Raw genomic sequence first — 22,373 nt, 5'->3', positions numbered from 1 at the left:
TTCTTTTTCTTTCTTTTTTTTTCCCCTCCCCCCTCCCCTTTCTTTCTCTCTCTCTCTTTTTTTTTTTTTTTTTTCTCCCCAGATTTATAGAGCTGCAAATGAGAATTGGGCCTTTTTTTAAAAAAACTGAGAAGTCAACAGAAATCTGCTCGTAAATGATTACTGTTTACACCTGGGGGATAATTATTAATCAAAGCTCACAGTTAAACCTCAAATTTTAACTTGAGGATACCATCAAAAACGCTAACCCCTTTACATGGCAGTAGCTGGTGTGGCCTTTCACAGCCCCTGCGCCCCTTTGCAGCTGGATTAGAGTGTCCGCATCGTTCTCGAGGTGTCCGTGGTGCAGGCAGGGACACCCTGCAAAGCCTCTGTGTCTCATCTGGGCATGGGACCATCTTTATCTGCAGAGCAACCCTCTGTTTTCTTTTCTCCCTCTTCATTTCCATAAACAATATGCACAATTCTCGGAGCCATTCAGTCTGCAAATAAAGGCGGCGGGCTAAGTAAATTTGCTTCACACCAATTATTTTTGTGGGGTCAGTGAGTTAAGCATTAAAGAACACTGCTGGGGACAGTATGATTTGTGCTAGGAGCTGGACAAAAGCACTCAGCACATGGCATAACATGACATTTATTGGGAAGCTTTGTGCCATGAGTTAATAGCAGAATAATCTTTTTCTCTTAACAACCCTGAATTACTCATTTTACCTCCTAACCCAGCTGCACTGTAAGTCACTTTTGTAAGTCACAGCATATGAAAGAAAGTGAAACCTGTGCGATTTTTGGAAAAAAATAATAGAAGGAGAATTGATTGCTCGGTTCAGCAGTAAGTGGTTTTGCCTCTATGCACAGCGTGAGGGTGAGTAGTCGTCAAATTATTGTGTAGTGTTTCTATGCAAATAAAATTACGGAAGGAGAGAACAGATTAAAATGATGGGAAGCCATGGAAGCAGCCCAGGATCCAGTTGTTGCAAATTTACTCAGCTTTATTGCCACACTCCCCATAGCAGCTCCCACCAGCAAGAGCCTGGCCTGGGGTCTCTCCACTGACTACAACACAGGGCTGGTGCATGAGCAGTAAGAAACTGTGACAAAATGCTCTGCACAGGGTAATTGCTGATGATTACATTTCAGACAAAGCGCTCGGGCTTTAACAAAGCAGCACGGCAATATTTGCCTCATTGGAAGCCAAATTATACAGCAGTTATATTGCTATTAATGGAAAAAGGAGCAAGTCTTGCAGTCGCCCTCCTCATTTCAGGAGGGGAGGTCAGAGCTGGGCCCGGATGCTCTAGAGAATTTCAAAAATCCAACTTAAGCAGAAAACCATGATCTTGCTGAAAAAAAAAATAGAGATCAGACCGAGACTAGAATCAATGGAAATTAGATCTGGAGAAATCACTGCAGGATCTGATGCTTTATCATGCTTCTTTGGACAGAACTAAAAAGTAATACCTATGCTGGCACCTTTAGGAGGACAAAGTTGCTTTGTTTTCGGAAATTTTATTGGCTTGGAGTAAACCAAAAGTGACTATCATATCTGCCAATAGAAAAAAATACAATAAAAGTACAGATGTTTGATTTTTTTAGTTTTTTTTTTTTTTTTTAAAAAAGAGATCTCATACATCTAAAGGTGCATGCCCCTTGAAATGGAGCGAAAACTTTGGAATAGCAGCAGACTGAGCCGTCGTTCTCCTGGTCCCTCTGCGGCTCGGTCCGTGCCAGGGTCCATAGCCAAAGAGGGGGCTGGGAGATTTCCAGCCCAAAAAGGTGAATTAATTAACAATTTAAATAACTTCTCATCCACCCAAGTTCATACTCAACTTCTATGAGCTGACTGGCTGCAGACAGGATGTTGGTGGGATGCTGAAGTCATGTTGAGATTATAAAACAAGTCGCGCAATACAAGTATCACGGTAGAGAACTCCCCCCCTCTCCTTTTTTCCTTTTTTTCCGTTTTTTTTTTTTTTTTTTTTTTTTCCTCCTGATTTTAGAATATTTTACTAAAGGAACATAGCTCCCTCCTCCCGCTCCTCCAAAAAGGATTAAAAGAGAGCTCTATTCTTTCTGTATTCTAATGCCTTGTTTGTTTTTAATAGTAGAAATGACCATAGCTCTTTCAAGATAGGAAAAAAATAATAATAAAAAAAGCAATTAGAGGCCTCATTGGGTCGTCTCTTTCTTCAGACAGTGTGAATATCACTTAATCACAATCCAACAGATAAACCTATCCCTCACCCATTTGCGGTACTTAAGTTGGTAAGGGCTGGAGCAGATCAATACACATGTGCTGGGTAAAAGATGTCATTTTGTCATTTACAGTAAGAGACAGTGCAAGGGATGCGATATTTGCTTTTTTCCTCGAGACGTCTGAGTGTCAACGATAACATCCAAGGTCTTTGCCTTTGTCACAAATATTTGATTGTCTTTTTAGCACCCTCCGTCAATAGCAAACACCTCCGACATTTACTGTCTGCTGCCCATTTTCAAAGGGACAACAATGCCAAGAACCACACATCCGTCTGCTGCAGAAACTTGTGAAACTCTTTGTTTCATTTTTTTTCCCATTGCCCTGAATAACCCTCTTGTCCCATATGGCAGCGAGTTTCAGTTCATTGCACCTCTCAGATCTGGGTGAACCAGGCTATGGTGCTGACAAAGGAGTCACTTCCTCCAGGTATGAAGCAGAAGGGGAAAAAAAAAAAGTTTTATAAGTTGCTGAGTATTTTCTTGGAATTTGGTGCTATTTTGTCAAGCCTGGGAAAGAATGGCAAATTTCACTTGAGTCATCTTCCCATTCTTCAGTGTTAGAGCTTTGAATGCCCATGCAGTGCACGCATCACACTGCTGCTTTTAAGGGGAAAACAGGCAGTGTAAACAGTGCTGAAATGAAAATAGCAAATTCCACAGTTATGACTCCAGTAAAAGTTACTCAGGCATTTAAATAATGGGACTTCCTATTCCTCAGATATCTTCCTTTCTGAAGAATTGTCTCAGGAAGGGATAGCATCAGGGATCATAAATTGTCTTTTGGCTTTTCAACACTTTACAGGCTCCCATGCATCTCCAACAATAGGAGTGGGGAATGACTCTTAACAGCTCATTAAGGCTGTTTTTGCCAAATGCAAATAATAAAAAGGCCTCTTAAGAGACTGTCTCATTTTTATTCAGAAAAGCCCACTACAGAATATAAAAAGATGCCATAAAATGGAAATGCAATAGAAGAGCCAGCACAGTTATCTTCGGTGTCCTTTGTAAGATTTCCATGCTGACTGGAAATCTCATGGACATTTCTGGATGCATTGCTGAATGATTCTGCTCCACACTAAGATGGTTCCTTCAGAAGGGCACTTGAAAATCATAATGTTGTGCTAGCAACACACAGATTTCTGAGGAGTAAGGGAGGAGGAATAAACAGTAAGGAGAATTTAGTGGACTTGTGTAACACCCACTATAAGTTTTTTACTATTAATCCACAGTTCATTTTCTCAGCATTGCTCTTACTGTAGGCCTCACTCGTTAGTGAATCTGGTCTTCCTATAGGAAAGAAAATACACCACGGCTCTGCATGAAAGGCCATTCTGTCCCCGGACAAGAAGCTCTTTCCCTTCACGCCATGTGTTGGCCAGAAGCTCCTTTGAGGTGGCCGTGCGGGATGGCAGGAGGGTCTCTTGGCCGTGCGGGATGGCACCTCGAGGGGACGCTCCATGCAGCCCTCCTACCTCGTGGCTCCCAGCCTTGCTAAGGCTGTGAGAGAGGATCATTCCCAGGACCCCAACAATCCCGGTACCCACTTCCCAGCATGGACACTGGTATCTGAACCACCTATGGAAAGGGAAATATGCACTGAGGCCAAATGGGTTTGGAGCTCATGCTTCTGCCTTTTCCTCCCGCTGCAGGAGATGCAGAATTCAGTCCAGATCATGTTAGTACCTATCATTCTAACACCTAATTTTCAGAGATTTTAAACACTTAACGCTTTCCTTGATTCTGCTAAGAGTCTTGCACGTGTGTTACTTTTAAAAGTGAGGCCTGTAGGTAGTCTATGGCAAAAGTCACCAAGGTATCCAAAGCTGGAGACAGCACTGCAGCCTGGTTTGTATGCCCAGGATCTTTGGATCCATCTCGTTCTTTGTTAAATCCCAGTCCGTACATGCGCCAGGGGCAGTGAACAGACATGACCACGGATTTTAACTGAATAAGACAATGACTTCAGCGTAGCTTGACAATAACCCTGTGAAGATTAATAAAATGATGACATCAAATTATAGTAGTTGATATGCTGGTGATTTACTGAGTTGATTTACTCCATTTTTTTTTCTTATAATATTGTCTGGAAAAAAAATCCTGAAAGGTGAACACTTACTTAAATCTGAATTATACAAATACCAATGGATTTTCCTTGTCTTTGTTATCATCACTATCATTTCTTATATAATAACACTAGAAACCCACACTCCCCCTGTGTGGATGAAACTTTCATTACGGGAATCAAGCGTGTTATCCAAATTGCCCCACAGACACACAAGGGATTGCCATGAGGAGCTCGTAGTCTTTCTTCACAATTAGGACACTCCATAAGTATGTTGTACTCTTCTAAATCAAGTTTAAGAGTTAACATGAAGATCTGACTTGGTAACTTTTCCTGAGTAAATACTGAAAAGAAAAAGTGAAACAAAAGAAAAATTTATGGGGTGAGGATAACAGAATTTGGCCCAGACGCTAATTTGGCCACCTCTGAGAACTTCTCTTCAGCCAGTTCTCCTCTGTGTTCATTCCTCCCATGGTTTCCTCTGTGCTTTTCTTGGTACAGCCTGGGTCACTGGGATCAACCCTCTGAATCTAGATTAGATTTTGCTGAAAAAATACTTATATATATATTTATCGTGTATATATATATATATATATATATATATTGCTATATATATATATATATAATTGGTTTGGAGCTTCTCTCTGGTGCAAACTTGGAGGATTTCTGTTTTTGGCTTACACAGTTGCTGACGCTGTGCCACACACAAGCTTACTTTGTGATTTATTGCAGTTTTCACTACCTTGGCCTTTCGGAGTGGAAGGATGGGCAGACTTGACTTTTTAAAATGTAAATGAACCAGAACCTTGAGAGGCCTTGGGATATTTTTCAAACTTCCTGAGTGCCAGTAAAAATGGGTCTCTAGCATTTTGTATGGTGGGAGACCTGCAGGAACCAGGAGGATGGAAAACGGTGCTGAGGTCTTAAACAGGGGAATCCAAAAACCTCTTCCTGCTCTTGAGGACTTTACCTCCGGATAAGTTAACTTTCCCCGAGATTGCAGTCTGCTTCCCGCATCCCCCGCCCTCCCACATTTAAAGATTGCATTGATTTGATAGTGGCTCATTGGCACCATGCCCTATAAGGAAAAAGACAGTAGGGTTAAATTGTGAATAGCCCTTAGTTTTGAAAAACTGCTGAGCTCCACCATATGGACTGCTATATGGCAAGGAATATGCTTTATTGGCATTGCTTGGAGGTTTACAAGCAATCTTCTTGAAGTTTTAATGGTTGCTTGGGTGATTTATCCTGTCTTGAGAGTCAGTGCTGTTAGGAGGCACCCAATTCTTGAGCTCTTGCTTTCCTTTATTATGAAAACCTTTAATCTTTCCTACATGTACCATAAATAACCTCATTATGGCCACACATAGAAAATGTAACAGTTCCCATGTAAGTTTTGACTTTTTACTTAGCACTTTTATGAGCTTCTTTAACTTCACGAGGGGGATACTTAATATATAGCAGCAAAGATTTGGGGGGCAAGGAGTAAGACCATGAATGAAAGCATCATATACAATATTGTGTCTTTGTAGCCATAAAGTCTAGTGTCATTTTTCAATCACGATTGCTGGCATGAAGACAAGCTTTCTTTGCTCCCTTGAAATACTCAAGGGCATCTTTTTTTTTTTTTTTTTTTTTTTTTCTTTCCCTCCTCAATGCTTCAGACCACTTGGTTCCCCAGGTTCAATCTCATAGCAACAACCTTCACCAAACCAATATTTCTTCCGCAATACACAATTTATTCTGCACCAAAATGTTTTCACAAGGGGAAAGAATAGATACCTTTGGAGGCTGGGATAGGAAGCACTGATAGAATTAAAATGAAGATAGAATCTCTCTATTTAGCACCGATAAACACCGAGAAAAAACATGATAACCCCTGTAGTTGTCTCCAGCTATACCACCCTTTCAAAAAAGTATTGTCATTTCAAGAAAAACTGGGCATAACGTCTTCAAACTCACCAACTACGCATATCAGGTCTGTCTCTATCCAGGTCTATCACATGCACTCTTCCATTCTTTGCCTCAATTTATGTACCTGTAAAATGCAGATGGCAACATTTACACCTCTTTGTGAATCTTTGTAAGGTCTGCAGAAAGAAAAGGACTTTATGAACAGTCAGCATGGTACTGTTATTTTTGTCTTTTGCTTGAGTGGTTCTGCCTAAGGGGGATTTCCTTAACAAAACCAAGGTCCAGGCGAAAGAGGTAGCCTTTGGGATATGTGGGATGTATATCACCACACCCAAGGGTGGAAAGCATGAGACAAAACTCAGATAAGGAGGGAATGATTAGAGAATTCAGACTGATGTTTCATGGGAAATGACATTCAAATTAGCATAAAACAACAGCACATAACTTGAAATGGAGGGATCTGTAATTGAAGCAAAGCTCTAAGTGCATCTCTTCAGCTAATTGACATCTCAAAGATTGTAAAAAAGAAAGAAAGAAAGAAAGAAAAAAACACCTAAAAAAAGGGAGAAGGACTAGAGGGCAAATTACAACTTTGGAGTAGGGATGGACTAAAGTTAGAGGATGCATGTGAGAGTTATGCAGGGAATTTGCAAAGGGTTGGGCAGTGTTTTATGGAACATTTGCCCTTAAGTTTTAAATATGCCCTTGGTTGTATAGGGGGGATGGTAAATACAGGATAGAAAATACCTTTGGATAGCACATTTCATTTGCAATTGAATAGAATAAATACAAACTATCTAATAACAACAGACCATCATTTAATTATTTTCTTACCAAAGCTAATTTCCTATATTCCTGGAGATTTTCACTGTTGTCCAGATTACAGAACTTGTTCTCAGCCCAAAGTTGAAACCCAAATCTGAGTGTATAACTCGGCGGTTGGGAGCAGGCATTCCCATATAACAGTTCAGATCATCACAATTTGGTTTAATTAGTAGTCACTAATATCCCCTGGAAACACTTGCATTACTACAGACTGTAGAATGGGATACTTTATCAGCATACCCAGTGTGGTGTCCAGTTAAAACTTAACAACAAACATATTAGTCTGCAACTTTCAAAGGTTCAGGCTGTTAGTCAAATCCATTTGCTTTTGTCTGTTTCCTACCTTTCCGTCCCAGTAATTTGAAAAAGGAATTGTCTTTTTGTAATATTTTCTCCATCACCTAATACAGGTGAAATCTAGGATATTATGAGTGTGTCTGTGTGCTTCAGCTACATGAAATAAACACCTGATATGACTTTACAATTTTTTAAGATTAGGATTTAGTTGAATTTGACAATTACCGCCAAGAAAAAAAAAAAAAAAAAGTAATTATGTTTTCCCGCCCCCACATTGTAGAGCTCAGTAAGGTCTATAGATGCAAAAGACACATGTGATGTCTATACACATATTATTTTTGCTTCTTGTTCAGCAATTCTGCTAAAGGGCCTTTGGTAACAAAACACATGTGCTGACAATTCATTATTCATTAATTTAAATATCACTGTTAATACCAGGACAATGAATTATCAGTGTTAAAGTTGATCAGAAATGCTGAAATCTCCCTAAAAGTCCATTTCCCCATATGGGTCTCGGAATCAGGCCAGCCCGTGGCTGTGGGCACACGCTCTCCCAGGGTCCTTTATTTTAGCCCAGCAGCATCTTCCCATAAGGCCGTAGCTATTTCCCGATGTTGAGGATGGTGTGGGGAGGGGACAGGGAGCTGATGATAACGGGATGGAGGAGATTAGGCAGCTAAGCCGTCCATTTTAGTTCCAGTGATCAGATTTCACAGTCTTTATCTGCAGCACTGACCAGCTAACTTTTCAAGGGGGAGTAAAATGAGGGAGTGAATGTTGATCACCACCGAAAAATGGTTATTTATCTAAAAGTGCCTGCGTTTTTTTTTTTCGCTCTCTGTGTGCTTGAGCTTGAGGATCTGATCTTACAAATGCTTATTCTTGTTATCAGCAGAACTACATATAACAGAAAGCTCTGCTCCCATTTGTGATTATAATCGCAGTATTCACAGTGGTAAGTATCATAGCACCAGCTGAGGTTTATAAAGATCAGCATAGATATCCAGGACCAGATTCTGCTCTTAGGCAAACAAAATGCTTAAGGACTGAATAGCAAATGCTGAATTGGGCCATTAAGTGGAAGTTTCTTATCAAGAAAAAAAGAAAGAAAGAAAGAAAAGTCTCAGGAAAATTAAGAATCAGTGTTGCCCAGACATTTTACAAGGCATTGTAAATGCTTAATACCCTGAGTGCCAAATGCCATGAAACAATGCCATTAAACATTATCAAGTTTTTTTTTTTTATGAAAAAAGGTAACTTTCTCTCTATATATATATTTAAACTAGCAGTTATATTTGTTTATCCTCAAAAATAAAAATCCTCATTTTTTTAAAAAACTAAAAATGCAGTGGAATACATATTAACATTCTTTGAAGGCTCCCAAGACTTTTCCAGACCTCCCATAGATACCCTGAGGGGAAAATCAGAGCCACATATGGGGAAGTGTGGGAGTGAGAAGAGAAAGAAAAGTTAGTTCCACGTGGATTTTAATACATCACATCTCAGGAGGCAGAAAAAGACAAAAAAAAAAAAAAAAAAAAAAAGAGTGCATTTTACAAGGTGAAGACTGTATTGATTTAAGATCTTTATATCAGAGGGAGCTCAATTAATGCGGTTTCAGCCAACTGATACTATAGCTTTACCTTTTAAGCCCAGGAGGAACCACCGTAGGAACAGAATGTAAATAAATGTTCATGGGGAAAAACGCTGCAACAAAAGGTAATGAGGTACATTGTTAAAAATGGAAAATACTGTAAAGTTGAGGTCTGCGATGCTTCAGAAGTGATCACTGTGGTATTTTGTTACAGGAAAGACTTGAGGTCAGTTTTAAATATAGATGGTGATTTAGCTGTTTTGAGCTTTGTTGTTATTTTATTCTAATGATTATATGCTCTACAAACAGAAATAGTCGTCACGTTTCTTGTCAACTGCTGAAGTAATAGGCATATAATTTGAATTAATACTGCAGGGCTGACTATATGAAGGCGAAAGGAAAAGGTAGAGAGGAAAGGTAGGAGTTTTGTGTCAAACATGCTCCGAATTGTTACCATCCACATTTGATCAAAGTGATTCAAGAAGAGAAAGTTTTAACAATCTTAAGGAAATTTCCTTTGTAAATTAAGAGAAAAGTACTATTTTTGCAAACCACTCTAGGAATAATAGCAACTTGTAGAGTAATATCTTAATCCTCAAATTGTCCAGCCTCTAGTACTTTCACTGATCAAATAACACAATGATAATAAAGAGCAATAATAATCACTAAGAACAATTTTGTAAAGAACATCTGTAATTTGAAGGTGGGGTAATATAGGTGGGTGTTGGGGAGTTCTTTTGGCCAGATGGACAGCAGAGGATATATAATACAGCATCATTTTAGAGTTAAGAGTCAGCTGCTATGTCATTATGAACAAAGATATTCAGAGGGTTATAGATCAGTAGAATCAGGCTAAAACTTCATGCAAAAGCACTACAAATAGATAAAATGGATTTTTTTTTACAAAAATGACCAGAATCAAAATCTTTCATGGCTATTAAAATAAATGAAAATTTTAATTTTCAAATGGGCTGATGACAATTAATTTCCATTATTCTGCTATTTTGAAAGACACATGAAAGCAGTAGCTTGACATTCCTATACGGTTATAAAGAGATGACACAACGGTTTGGGCTCCAGGGCCACCTTAGTGCTGCAGAAAGGCAGCAGGAGATGCCTGCCCTATCTCTGCTCTCTCATAAGGGTTAGGGCTGCCCATTTAGAGACTTTCTGTCCCCAGATGTCATTGCTGGAGCTGCAGGCAGGGTCTGACTATTACAGTACCACCGCAAAAGCACCTGCTCTCCAGGACATGGTTGATATTTTCCTTCGTTGTTTCTCATAAAGGAATTTCAAGAGCAGGAATGTTTTCTTATCAAGAGCAGCAACTTTCAGACAGGTAGACTCATGACTGCTGGATCAGATAAACTACCTATGGAATTTATATGGTCCCCATTACATAGTATCTGAATATGATATGTCACAACATCACGTTGACATTGGGAAACATTATAATCTGCACACTTCCCTGTATAAAGGGTGAAACTGGAGCAAAGAGAGATCAGTTGTTCGAGGTTATGCAGGAAGTTTGCAGCAGATGGAGGGGATTGAACATGCGCTGTCAGGGTCCATCCTTCCTCTAGACATTTCTTCCTCTCTAAATTGACATTTCATGTGACAACAAGATTTTCATTAGCCACGGTATCTAATGAGATGTGTGAAGCATAAGGACAAGGTGCACCTGATGGAAGCACTGTAAGAGGTGCATGTCTTGCCCTGTGCACCCTGTACAAAAATATTCCCACTGTCACTGGTGACTCAGTGAACAAAGACCAATTTTAACAGCAACTTTGCTAGCAGGGCTCCAGCGTAGCGTGGAAATTGGAGCGTACCTCCTTGCTCAGCTCTCAATACTTAGCTCTTTCTGCTTCACACAGCTCCAGCGGTGCATCGCAGAGCAGACCTGCCCTGTGGCACGTTGGAAACTGCCCACCACGATCTCTTCTCTGGGAAATGCATGGTGCTGGACTTTGAAAAGTATAACTGAAGTGACTAAAAAAATGCGTGGTATCAGGGGGCACAGGCAGCCACACTGCTGTAATTCACAGAAAATGATACTCTTCGAGGCCAAACAACATTGACTGTCACCAGCCTAATCCAAAGGCTTAACTTCTGCCCTCACTTAATTCACCCCACTGACTTCTACACCATTGCTCACAAGCTGAAAGTTGAGTGTTTGAATCTTGCCTGTCTCCTTTGTAGCACAGTAAACAGCAAATTGCCCTTCCGGGGCTGATGTAACATGTAGACACAATCTGACATTCTACTGATGGAGAGACATCCTGACCTAACCGAATTTCCTTGCTTTGGCTGGTAAAAATCAGCGGCTTCTCTTTGCTTTTCTTTACCTGCACTCCTGTGTCTGTGATTTGGTGCAGATCGGTTTCTACTAGTTCCTTTTTTCAGGGTGAATCAAGCCCTTTCTCTTCTTGGTTACTGCATGACCACAATAACGGCCTACAGTAGGTTGAGCCTGAGAAGGGTGTAGAGCTCTTGGAGCCAACCTCAGCGCTTCATGCTTAGAGAGAGATGCTATCTGCTGCTCAGCAAAAGCTTTATTTTTGAGCAAGAGGAAGAGATAAGATAATACAAAAAACATTAGACATTTATTTCCATTTCTTGAATTCAGATGTGGTTTGAAGACCATAACATGGTGCCTTCCTAAGGTGTATGACATCAGACGTTTTTATATATTGCTAGTGGGAATCAACATCTAAGAAATGGGCATATTCAGAAAGCTAATTGGAAGCCAATAGACTATTCCATCTACATGGAAATTGTTTATATTATAGCAAATAAACTTGAAAATAAACTTCAGAAAGTTTGTTTGGGGGTCTACGAAGGGAGACTGCTGGCATTTGGGAACAGCATAACTATAGATAAAAATGCCACTTTTTAAGGTATTTAAGAAAAAGAGTGTATTGCATCAGTATACCTGTCTTCAAGTAGTCATTATTAACAAAAAGTGAAAGAGGACAAAGGTAGGGATTAAATAAAGTTATTTTTGTGGGCAATTCTCTCTCACTATCACATGAAAAGATAGAGAAATAGATTAAAAAACAAAACAAGCAAAAAAACAAAACAAAACAAAAAAAAAAACACCCACTTTAGCTTTAGGGATGAACCCTTCAAGCGAACTGCGACCACATGATGTTCAAGGGAAGCTTCCCTCCCAATTAATTTCTGAACCTTTCACATCACTGTGATATTCACTGTGATAAGGCACTTGAGCACAAAAGTTACTCATGTAACTTTTAACATGCTTTTAACAAAGAGCTTTTAGAATTTGCTATTTATCCGAATTCAAGGAGTTATATTAGACTGTGTTGCCCCTTTGGGTCAGAAGAACTATTGGGTTGCTCCAAGAGAACAAGAACAAAACCACAAAGTACTCAGAGTAACTCAAATGAGGCAAAGATTTCACATAGGCCTTTACACATAGTCCTGTTTCACTCTCTTCCTGAAATCTACTAACAAATATCTAAATTTTCTAAATCTAAATTTTCTGTAGATTATAAATTGTTTCTTTTTCTTAATATGGAGAATACACTCCAGGAGGCATTATCTACTTTTAGAAGACAAGTATCATGTTAATGTAATTAAAAAAAGCAAACAAAACCCTAAAGTAACTCCCTCAAAACTTATGAATTCTCTCTTTGTTCCAGATGATCGTAACACTTCTGAATTAGGCAAACCATTTGGTGTGTGTGTGCGAGACCATAGAATGAATTTTATTACAGCTACAAACCAGATTTTCAGAAGTCGCTTAGTAACTGAGAGCAGATGAAAGGGGAACCAGCTGAGATCTGTGCACTGCAAATTGTTTCCCCATGATTAAACTATTTCATCCTCCGGGCTAACATCTCTGTACTTGTTTGGCAACAAGTGATAATGTTAGTGATAAAAGTCTCTCCTGGATGATCAGGGAAGGATGATAACAGTTATTATTACCAATCTTGTGGCTAATAAACACAACTTTTACAGATATTTTGCCAAAATGATAAAATGTGAGGTATTACAATAAACAAATTAAAAAATAACATGGTCACATTGACACATTGGAGATGCTTGTAATAAGTTGCTAGAATTTTGCCTCGGAAAGAACAATAAATTATTTTATCAGTAGTTGAAGAGTATGGTATGGGGCTGTGTTCCAGCTTGGTGCTTTTTTTTTTTTTTATAATAATCACTTTTGCTTCTAAATAACAACAAATAACTTCTACACATTATTGTTATGTACTACTTGTTTTGATGAACTTAAATGCATTACTTGCAGCAAAACATACAATAGCTATCCTCTACAGAATCGCAGAAATGCTATTTTTCTCCCAGGATTTAATAAAGAAAAAAAAAAAAAAAAAAAAGAACACATGTACAGAGCAAATGGTACGTATACAGAGCAAATGGTGTTTGTTCATTTGCTTATTTTAAAATTATTTTTATGGTGTTGTATTTTGGTGATAGCACTGAAAACTGCTCATTATCAGCATCATTTTCAAAGGTGAGTGTCGACCCAAGTCATGCCCTTATATTCATGGCAGCTCAATGGGAAGTCCAAGCATTCACTATCTTTGAAAATCAAATTACATTACCAGGTGGTGCGGGTGCGAATCTCGAACAGTGCTTAAGCACAGCCTTTCAGCTGATGTTTGCGAGTGTTCCTGAATGATGGCTACGTTATCAATTCAAATGCTGGTTTTCAGATACCCACATTTACAGTTTTGACTGATTTTTTTTTGTCTGTGCATGAGGAAAAAAAAAAAAAAAACACCTTCTGGAAATATCTGCAAGTTTAAAGAAGCCAAAAGAGACTTTTCTGAGCCATGCAAAGTTGGGTGGAGATTACAAAAATCCAAGCAAACTGATCCTTCCCCTATGACCGAGAAGAAATCTGAGCATTTGGGCTCCAAGGTGGGCATGGACATAGAGTCCCGCAGGACTCCGTGTACCAGCGGGTGCAGGGTGCTCCCTGCCGCCTATTCAATACCAGAACTTCTGCTGCTAAATGCTTTGCAAATACAGTTCATTTTCATGCCCCGATCCTTAATGAAAAGTGCCTGCTGAGTGCAGTACAAACCATTTGGTGCCCCAGTGTCAGGGGAGGAAAAGAACAACATTCAGCAAAGCTGAAGGTTTTTATTATCACGTCGTAAAGGAACAAATGGCATCTGTCAATACAAAGGAGCTCATAGGGGGTATAGAAAGGAAGCTTAGTTATTACACTCGGGGTGTGCTGCTGAAGTGACAAACTGGAGTTTTATTAACATGCCAGTTATAGATCTCCTCTTCCTCCCCCACCGCCCTGGCCGCTTCTTTTCCCTCCATCAATTTGGTACATACCAGAGCGGCTGTAAAAGGCGCTCGGCTCAGCCGGCAGCAGCGGCCGAACGCGGCGAGCTGGAGCCATCTCCTCCAGGAATTAGAACGTGGGGGCCTCCACCTATTCCCCAAATGAAAACCTGGCCCCCATTTTGGGCCCTCCTTTGGAGAAGGCAGGGAGCTGGTGGCCGCTCTCCTGGAGCCCCATTGGAGTTTTCATATCCAGGCAATAACCATCTCTGGCCGCGCTGATGCGGGACGGAGGTGATGGTGAGTGTCAGGAGATGCTCACGCTGCATGTACCAAAAGGATGCTCATGTTAGCAGGGATGGGGTCCGGGGAGCCCAGGAGGAGAAGCGGAGGTGCATGGATGGATCTGCTTAGGAGGGGGTGTTACTGGGCAGTGTTAAAGGGTTTCCATGTGAAGCAACTGAGCAGCCTTGCACAGATCGAGCAAACGCTGGGGAGGCTGCAGCCCCAGGTGAGCAGGGGGTGGCGGTGGAGGAAGCGCCCCCGTTTTAGGCCTTCAGGGAAAGCGGTGATTCCCCTTTGCAAAAATCATGCTATTAGGCCTGCAGTATGTTGAAAAGAGTATAGCAGGCCAGACCTAAATCACTTCAACAACCACGCAAATACAGGACAGCAGCCATTTCTGATGGAAACAAGAAAGTCTCAGAATTGTGTTTTAACAGCTTTTAAAACTGCAGGAACTATTTCGTATTTTAGGATTAGCAAGCATCACAGCTGCATTTGAAGCATGAAAGGAAGCGCTTTTCAGTTATGACTAGAAACAACAATTTCAGCCAGACTTCCTCTGCAAAATACCTGGAATAAAACGTGAAGCAGTTTCCAGGTGATGCATTTAATGCAAGGAGAGGTTGTGCAGTGTCCCAAAGGAAAGGGCTGTGCGCAAGGAAAGGCCATGTCTGAAACCGTGGGGCAGGGGTCTTGGGAGGGCACTGAGACCTGCCGGAGGTGCCTGCACAGCTCAGCCCGACCTCCTCACCACGAGGCTCGTGGTGCTTGGCTGCTGCTGGGTTATCCACCACCCCGACCAGCCCCGCAGCAGCCTTAGCTTCAACGGGGTGAAGGGTGCATGTGGTCCCCCTGGTTTTTAGGGAAAACAACATCCTTGCTGCCACAGCCCGTGCAGCAGCGGTGGCTGCGCTGCCTCCTGGTGCCTGCCCCGCTGTGTGCTCCGTGTTGCAGCAGGGCTGAGCAGCACCGTGGCACAAAATCTGTGCTTCCTTTCACCCTTTTACATGTTAGAAAGTCTCTTAAAACAAGAAAATCAGCAGAGCAACGCGCCCGCACAGCGCCAACGCGTGCAACGGAGGCTGCCGAGCTGCCCCGCAGCTTGTGTCCCTTTGGGTTCATGTGGTGGGAGATAGAAGGGCTCAAGTGTCCTTAGCACACGGAGAGATGGGGAAAAAAAAAACGGAAAATGTGTGTTTGGGAAGAACATCCAAGCTTTGACATCATGGGATTCAGGGATGCTCTTACACGTCCTCGCAACAGCTCTGGACCCGTACAAACATTTTGGAATAATTCTGAACCAAGCCCTCCATGGCTTTATCCTTATGGACACCAAGGTGTCTTTCCACAGGGTGATGAGCACTGTGCAAGAGGAGTTTTACAGCAAGATAACCGAGAGCATGCAGATTTAAAGCCATATTACAAATTGGGCTCGCTATTTGCTCTAATGATGCAAAGTAATTCCATAACCTAATGCTGTTCTGAGTAAAATTCCACACCTGCTCACTGAGACCGAGTTTCTACAGGAGGAATGGTTTCCTGCACAGCAAGTAGCTGGACTCTGTAGCTTAACGAAGGTTGAACAAGACAGTCTGGAAATGCAGATACCCTATAGCCCCAGTGAGCAATTTTCAACAACATCTATCAGCATCTTTGACACTTCTCCCTCTCTGGCAAATTTAGGTCAGACTAGGCAACAAATTCTAGTCCTACCTTGGGAAGAAATATGCACAGAGACACAGACACTGCATTACCACATAGGCCTCCTTTCCTGCAAAAAATAGGACAAAAAGCCTTAAATTTATGAAGACTGACTTTATAGCACAAGAACTAGAGACTGAAACTACTAACACCAGCCACTGCTGCAGCTATAGCAGTGTGACCAGATTATTTCATTTGTCAAGTGTTTAGACCTTGATCGTACATAGGCCTGAGATGTTTGAATTAATGAGTTAATTATTCTGAATGAATCACGTAAAACTTTCCTATTTTTGCCACTTAATGGAGACGCGTACATAACTGTCCAAAGCTCCTTTTGTAGCTGGCGGGCATGTGACTCATTCACATGAGTAGTTTAAGCACAAAATTCTGCTAACCAGGCCTATGCGTGTGCGTGCACGCACACACACACTAAATTGTCACTACAAACAAGGGAAAAAAACCCCAAAACCCCAAATATATGCAGTTGAAAAACTTCAGCTGAGGACTTTCTGCTTTGCTTTTCTAATATCAAGCAATTATTTGAATCACATGACAGAAGGGGTTACTATGCAAAGAAGCTCAGGCAACAGTCACCCTTATCTGAGGATGCTAAAACAAATAGGGTGAGATCATCCCAAATAAGTTATTAATGCATAAACTATGCTGAGTACAAGTGCTGTGACCCGCAGTCATCTTTACAGCAGTATAGCAGCTACAAAAGGGATATAAAAACCTATGGAACATTTTTCACCTTTTAGCTCATGCAGTGGTAAATTGTCTTGTAATGCTGATACGCTGCTATTTGTCATGAGTGATCTAGAAATGAAAGGAACGAGCACAAAACAAATCACTGAAACATTTCACACCTCATCATCAAACTCAGGTTTAGAAACATTGTGGAGAAGCCTTTTGTTGTGCACTGCAGATGAGTGGGATGGGGCAATCGACCCATATATTTTTTTTAAGCAATTAAAAATGCTATTTTTTAAGCAACTAAAAAATTGGTTTCCACTGGAGCAACCTACAATGCAGATTTATGAATGCAATGTTTTCTTTTTAAGAATGAAAGCGATTCTGATAATACTGTTACCAGTAATTCACATTTTTTCCAGCAGTTCCAACAAACTTCACAAACTATTTTGTAGGGGTGTGTGGAGGAACTTATGAGAAATTAGTGAAATTAAATCTATTTATGTTACATAAGTGAAGCACTGAGATGATTTCTGTACATCTTCCACCACAAACAGCACTCTGGGATCTTTTCTCCCACTATTTGTAGGCAATAAATAACTTTGTGCCCTACTACTTCTGGCATAAACTGTGGCATTCCTTTAAGATTTATATAAGATGATTTGACTGCAAAATGAACTGACATTCTACCTGACCCTTCAGTCAGGAGAACCTTTCGAAATAATATTTTGAATAAAGCTGGGGAAGGGCAGTGTAATCGCAAGGAGCTCAGAGAGGCTGTGCAGGACTCTGGAAGGATAACGCCGTGGTTGTGAAACCTCTGTCTATTCCTTTGTCTTCTGGAATTTATAGTAGTCATATTTTTTTCCCCACATACAAGAGAAGACACACAGAACTTTTCAGTTTGCAGTGGCAATAAAAAATGAGTCATTTGTTTAATAAAATTATTTCATGTCCAGAAAGGAGCTTTCATGAGATCTATAAATCAGCCATAAATTTATATATATATACACAAATATATATATTATTTTATATATATATATATATATATATATATATATATATATATATATATATATATAGGATTGAATTAGATACAGGGCCATTTTTCTGAACAGGGAACAAGGTGAAACTCAGATTTTATCTCTTAGTCTCACAAGAGAGATCTGGGCTTTCAGATAACACAGTGATGACTACATTATAAACCCTCCTATAACGAGACAGAAAGAGGTGGGAACGCTGATGATGTGAGAGCATTAAGGAGGGAGACTGTATTTAAAAAAAAAATACGTGAAGCATTTCAAAATTCTCAAGAGCCTCTGAGCCAAAGGTCTCAGGACATTTGTAAATGTGAATGAATTAAATTTTCTAGAAACATCCATGAACCAGATTTTGCTTAAGGTTTAGCCTCTCAGTGACACTCCTGATGTAGTCAGAAATTGTCTGTACAGATGCACGCGTGAGCCAGCTTGATGGCATGATGAAGGGTTACGCTTTGCTGGCACATATTGGAAAATACCTCTAGAAATGACCTTGGATGCTCAACAGCATCTAAGCCACTGCTTTGCGTATTAAATTTAAAAATAATGTTAACTATGACAAAAAGAAAGAAGAGAGGCTGATTTCATAAAGGTTTGGCTTAGGAAACAGAACCTAAAGTGACGAATACTCTCAATTTGAGCCAATGACCTTTCAGACTATCACTAATTAACCCAATTTACAAACTGGAATTCAGTCCACTGACCTGAGTGGAGGAATAGTGCTCATCAGTTAAGTTTAGAAGAAAGAATTTTTCAGAAATGCAGGAGGGAGTTATGTGCACAGACCTCTGTGGCCTATTATGCCTGCCCTCTGTAAGCTTTTATTTTATTTTATTTTATTTTATTTTATTTTATTTTATTTTATTTTATTTTATTTTATTTTATTTTATTTTATTTTATTTTATTCTCTAAGCTTATCTCACTCCTGATTTACCTTCAGTATTACCGCCTAAAACAGGCTGTTTTTAAAATTCCAGCTTTATTGTCTTCGGCATGTTTTAAAGTGCAGGAAATCTACCCCCCTCGCAACAATTTATCACAAGCAGCATTAATGCTTGGAAGTTCCAGCTATAGTGCAAGGTCTGGTTAGACATTTTAGTCATATGACCTTCATCTTTGCAAAGATCTATTGTTACATTCCATTTATTTTTGTCAATATTGACATCTGACCATGGACACAAAATGATCTTTTTTTTTTCTTTCCTATACTCTCCTGTCCAACTTTGCATTAAGAAAGCAATTGAAAAGCCTAATGCATGGAAAGTGAATCTTTTGTATTCACTATAATGCCCAATTTTTCCTTTGGAGTAACCAAAGCTGTCCAAACAAGAGCTAGATTTTCCCTTTCAGAAGAGAATAATGGAAACTTTAAATGAAATCAGAAGGTTACTTGACCTGTTAGAAACTCTGAGGTAAAACTGAAGTGAAATTATAATGTAAAGACATGTGAGATGATTATATAAACTATAATACTTTATGCAATCTCATATTTTCAACATAGCTAAAAGTGAGAAAAGCTTGGAAGCTTGCAATGATTATGCCAGCTGCTAAGCTCTTATGTTTATATTGTAACCAGGATGGGAACCTGAATCTGATTAAATTTCACTTTACTCGGATGGGAACCTGAATCTGATTAAATTTCACTTTACTCATGGTGAAAAACTGATTATAAATGATCTATCAACATGCCCTTCAGGTAACTATGACAAAGAGTGCATTGCATTCAACTATATTTTGCTCTAAACCTTGCAAAAGGGGTCCCAAAATATTCTGTGAACTGCAAAAGACATTTACCCCACCAAAAAAAAGCAAATTTGGGGCTCCTGAACCTTGGCAGCATTTTAAAATGCATCAAGTCCTGGATGTGGCATATAATTTCAGACATTCCGAGTCCAACTATTACATTATCTCAGAACTACCATCAGAAAGTGCAAGACCTAACACATGAATACAGCCCTTCCTTGAAGGTGTCTTTGCAACCTCTGCTGCACGGTGACACAGAGGGGAGAAAAGCTGCTCTTCACTCACGGCAGCAAAACTAAATCCATGCTCTATTGCTGAATCTGGAACAGATGTAACACCGCTTGCTTCCTTAAATCTTCTTCTAGCCCCCTAATGCTCTCTGATACGGAGCCAGGAGGAAAACGAAGTGGAGTTTGCACCACACACTCCTTGTCCTTATGAGAGCGAGGGGGGGGAAAAAAAGGAAAAGAAAAAGGAAAAATTGTGTTTGTGGCCAGTTTACCAGCAGAGCTATTTAATGTCAGCTTGTCTCTGTGCTGTCTTTGCTTAGCAAAGCAGTCGGTGACATTTCTTGTGCGCATCGGAGTTGCCAAAGTGACCACCCTGCGTAAGGCATCTCCAAGTTCAGATCTCTGAACTGGGCCACATTGCAGAACTGCCCAGCTATGCATCCAGCTAACCACACTCCTAGTTTAAAGAGAGCAGAATTGGTCTCGAAGATGATGAGTAATACATGAAGATAGTGGTGTGCATTCATCACAAACTCAGGCATTTCCCAGGATTACACAAATAGGAACTTGTGAGTCTCTCTATCTGCATTCCAACCAAGTGAATCCAGGTCTGAATAGTTAACATGAGCGGCAACACAAACATCTTTGCATATACGCATGAAAAAACCTCAAATACTTTGGGAACTTTTTCTTAAAAAGAGGTTAGAAAAAAAGAAAAAAAGCGCATTTCAACAAAGTTACCACAACTGAATCACTTGAGGATTTTTTTTTAAATAAATTGTATTTTTTTATTGCACAAGAACTAAATGAATGCTTAATACTGTCTGTGTTTAGAAGTGTGTTTGCCCTTTAAGCCGAGTGCCTTTTCTTCTCTCTACGTGCATTTTGCCACCATTTCTTTCTGATGAAAGTGTTTTCTCCCCCAGTTCTGCGCATTAGGTTGACAATGCACAGAATTGCCAGACAGTTTTGTCGCTTATGCCATAGACTTTACTATTCCTTTGAACCTTGCTCGGTGCAAAAGAAGTTTTTCTTAATAAGTAGTTGTTCATCCTTTGATATGCACATCTGGATGTGCCTCTTATCTGCAACATGGTAATGCTGCTTCCTGAAGATAATGATAAAAGAACAACTGCAAATAACAAAAAAGAAAAGACCCAAATGCCCTCAGATTTCTTTTGAAAAATTAAGGGGGTGGGAAGGGAAGAATTGGAGAACTCTCCCATCATTCCTGTGGCCCTTTTAAAGTTTTTTTTTAAAAAAAGTACAAGAAACAGCATAGGATTATAGGATTTGCTCATACAAATCAACTGCATGAGAAATGTGATGAATAAAATGTCTTTGAAATATATATATATATATGTATTTTCCAAATGAGCCCTCCTTCGATTTCATTTTTTTACTATCAATAAATCATAACATGAATATGAATAATCATTGATTAAAAAGTACTTTTCTTAATGCAGCAGATAAACTGCAAAAGGAAAGAGAATTCTGCATCCAAGAAAGGTTGTTCTTTCCAGCATGTAAGGCTGGAAGTGTGCTTTGTATCATGGAATTTACAATATTTCCCTTCACTTCTGCTGTTGACCCTCTCTTGAAGCCCATTGGGGCCGGTTTGCCAGCCGGATCCTTGGGCTCCTTCATCCCCCTGCACTGCGGGGAGGAGGGGGAAGGGGCCGGATCTGGCCTGGAAAAGCTTCCCAAGCGCTTCCCTGTGGAAGGCACAACTCGGCTTTCCCCGGGCTGCCTGCGGCAAGACGCTCCCAAAGCCCCAAACGTGGAGGTTTCCGAAGCCCAGAGTTCCATCAAATTCACACAAATCCCTGCTACTCCCACGAGCTGCCTCTGGAGCAATTCCCTTATCTCGGGGAATATTTCACGACCGGTTTTCCCCGTGACACATGCGGAAATAGTGACTCAACGCTCCGGGTTGGCGACGCGGCGAGCGCCGCGTGCCCGAGAGCCGCCTGCTTATAAAACCCTGCCGGGCTCCCAAGGGAGCCGATGCCGCTCCGAGCCGTGAACGCAGCCCTGATCCGGCAGCGCCGGATCCCGCTTAGCCTTACAGATAACACTCCTGAATTGATCCCTCATCAGTATGCAGCAGGCATGGGAAAATGATAAACTCCTATTAACACTGTCATGGCAACTGAAAAAATGGCTGCTTTGCAAGAACAAGGTCCACAACAGAAGAAAAGCAAAGGCCTCTCTCCTTTCTTCTGTTTGACATCTGTTGTTTAACATACAAAATTGTATTATAGCGGCACACACTAGCGGAGCCGCAGTTAATGGTTGGCTGGGGATTGTTATTGTCATCGGCCCCTGTTTTGGGGGCTCGCAGGGCTCATCGCTGAGATTTCGAGGCTGGAACTTATCATACAGCATTGCAGCCCAGAAACAAAAGTTATCAGACAGATTTTTGCCTGGATTATGAGCTGAGTGGTAAA

This window comes from Tinamus guttatus, unplaced genomic scaffold (genome assembly GCF_059628265.1).
Source record: "Tinamus guttatus ecotype Peru unplaced genomic scaffold, ASM5962826v1 Tinamus_guttatus_pri_ptg000027l, whole genome shotgun sequence".
NCBI classification, from domain to species: domain Eukaryota; kingdom Metazoa; phylum Chordata; class Aves; order Tinamiformes; family Tinamidae; genus Tinamus; species Tinamus guttatus.
Note: the sequence above shows the minus strand (reverse complement) of the source record.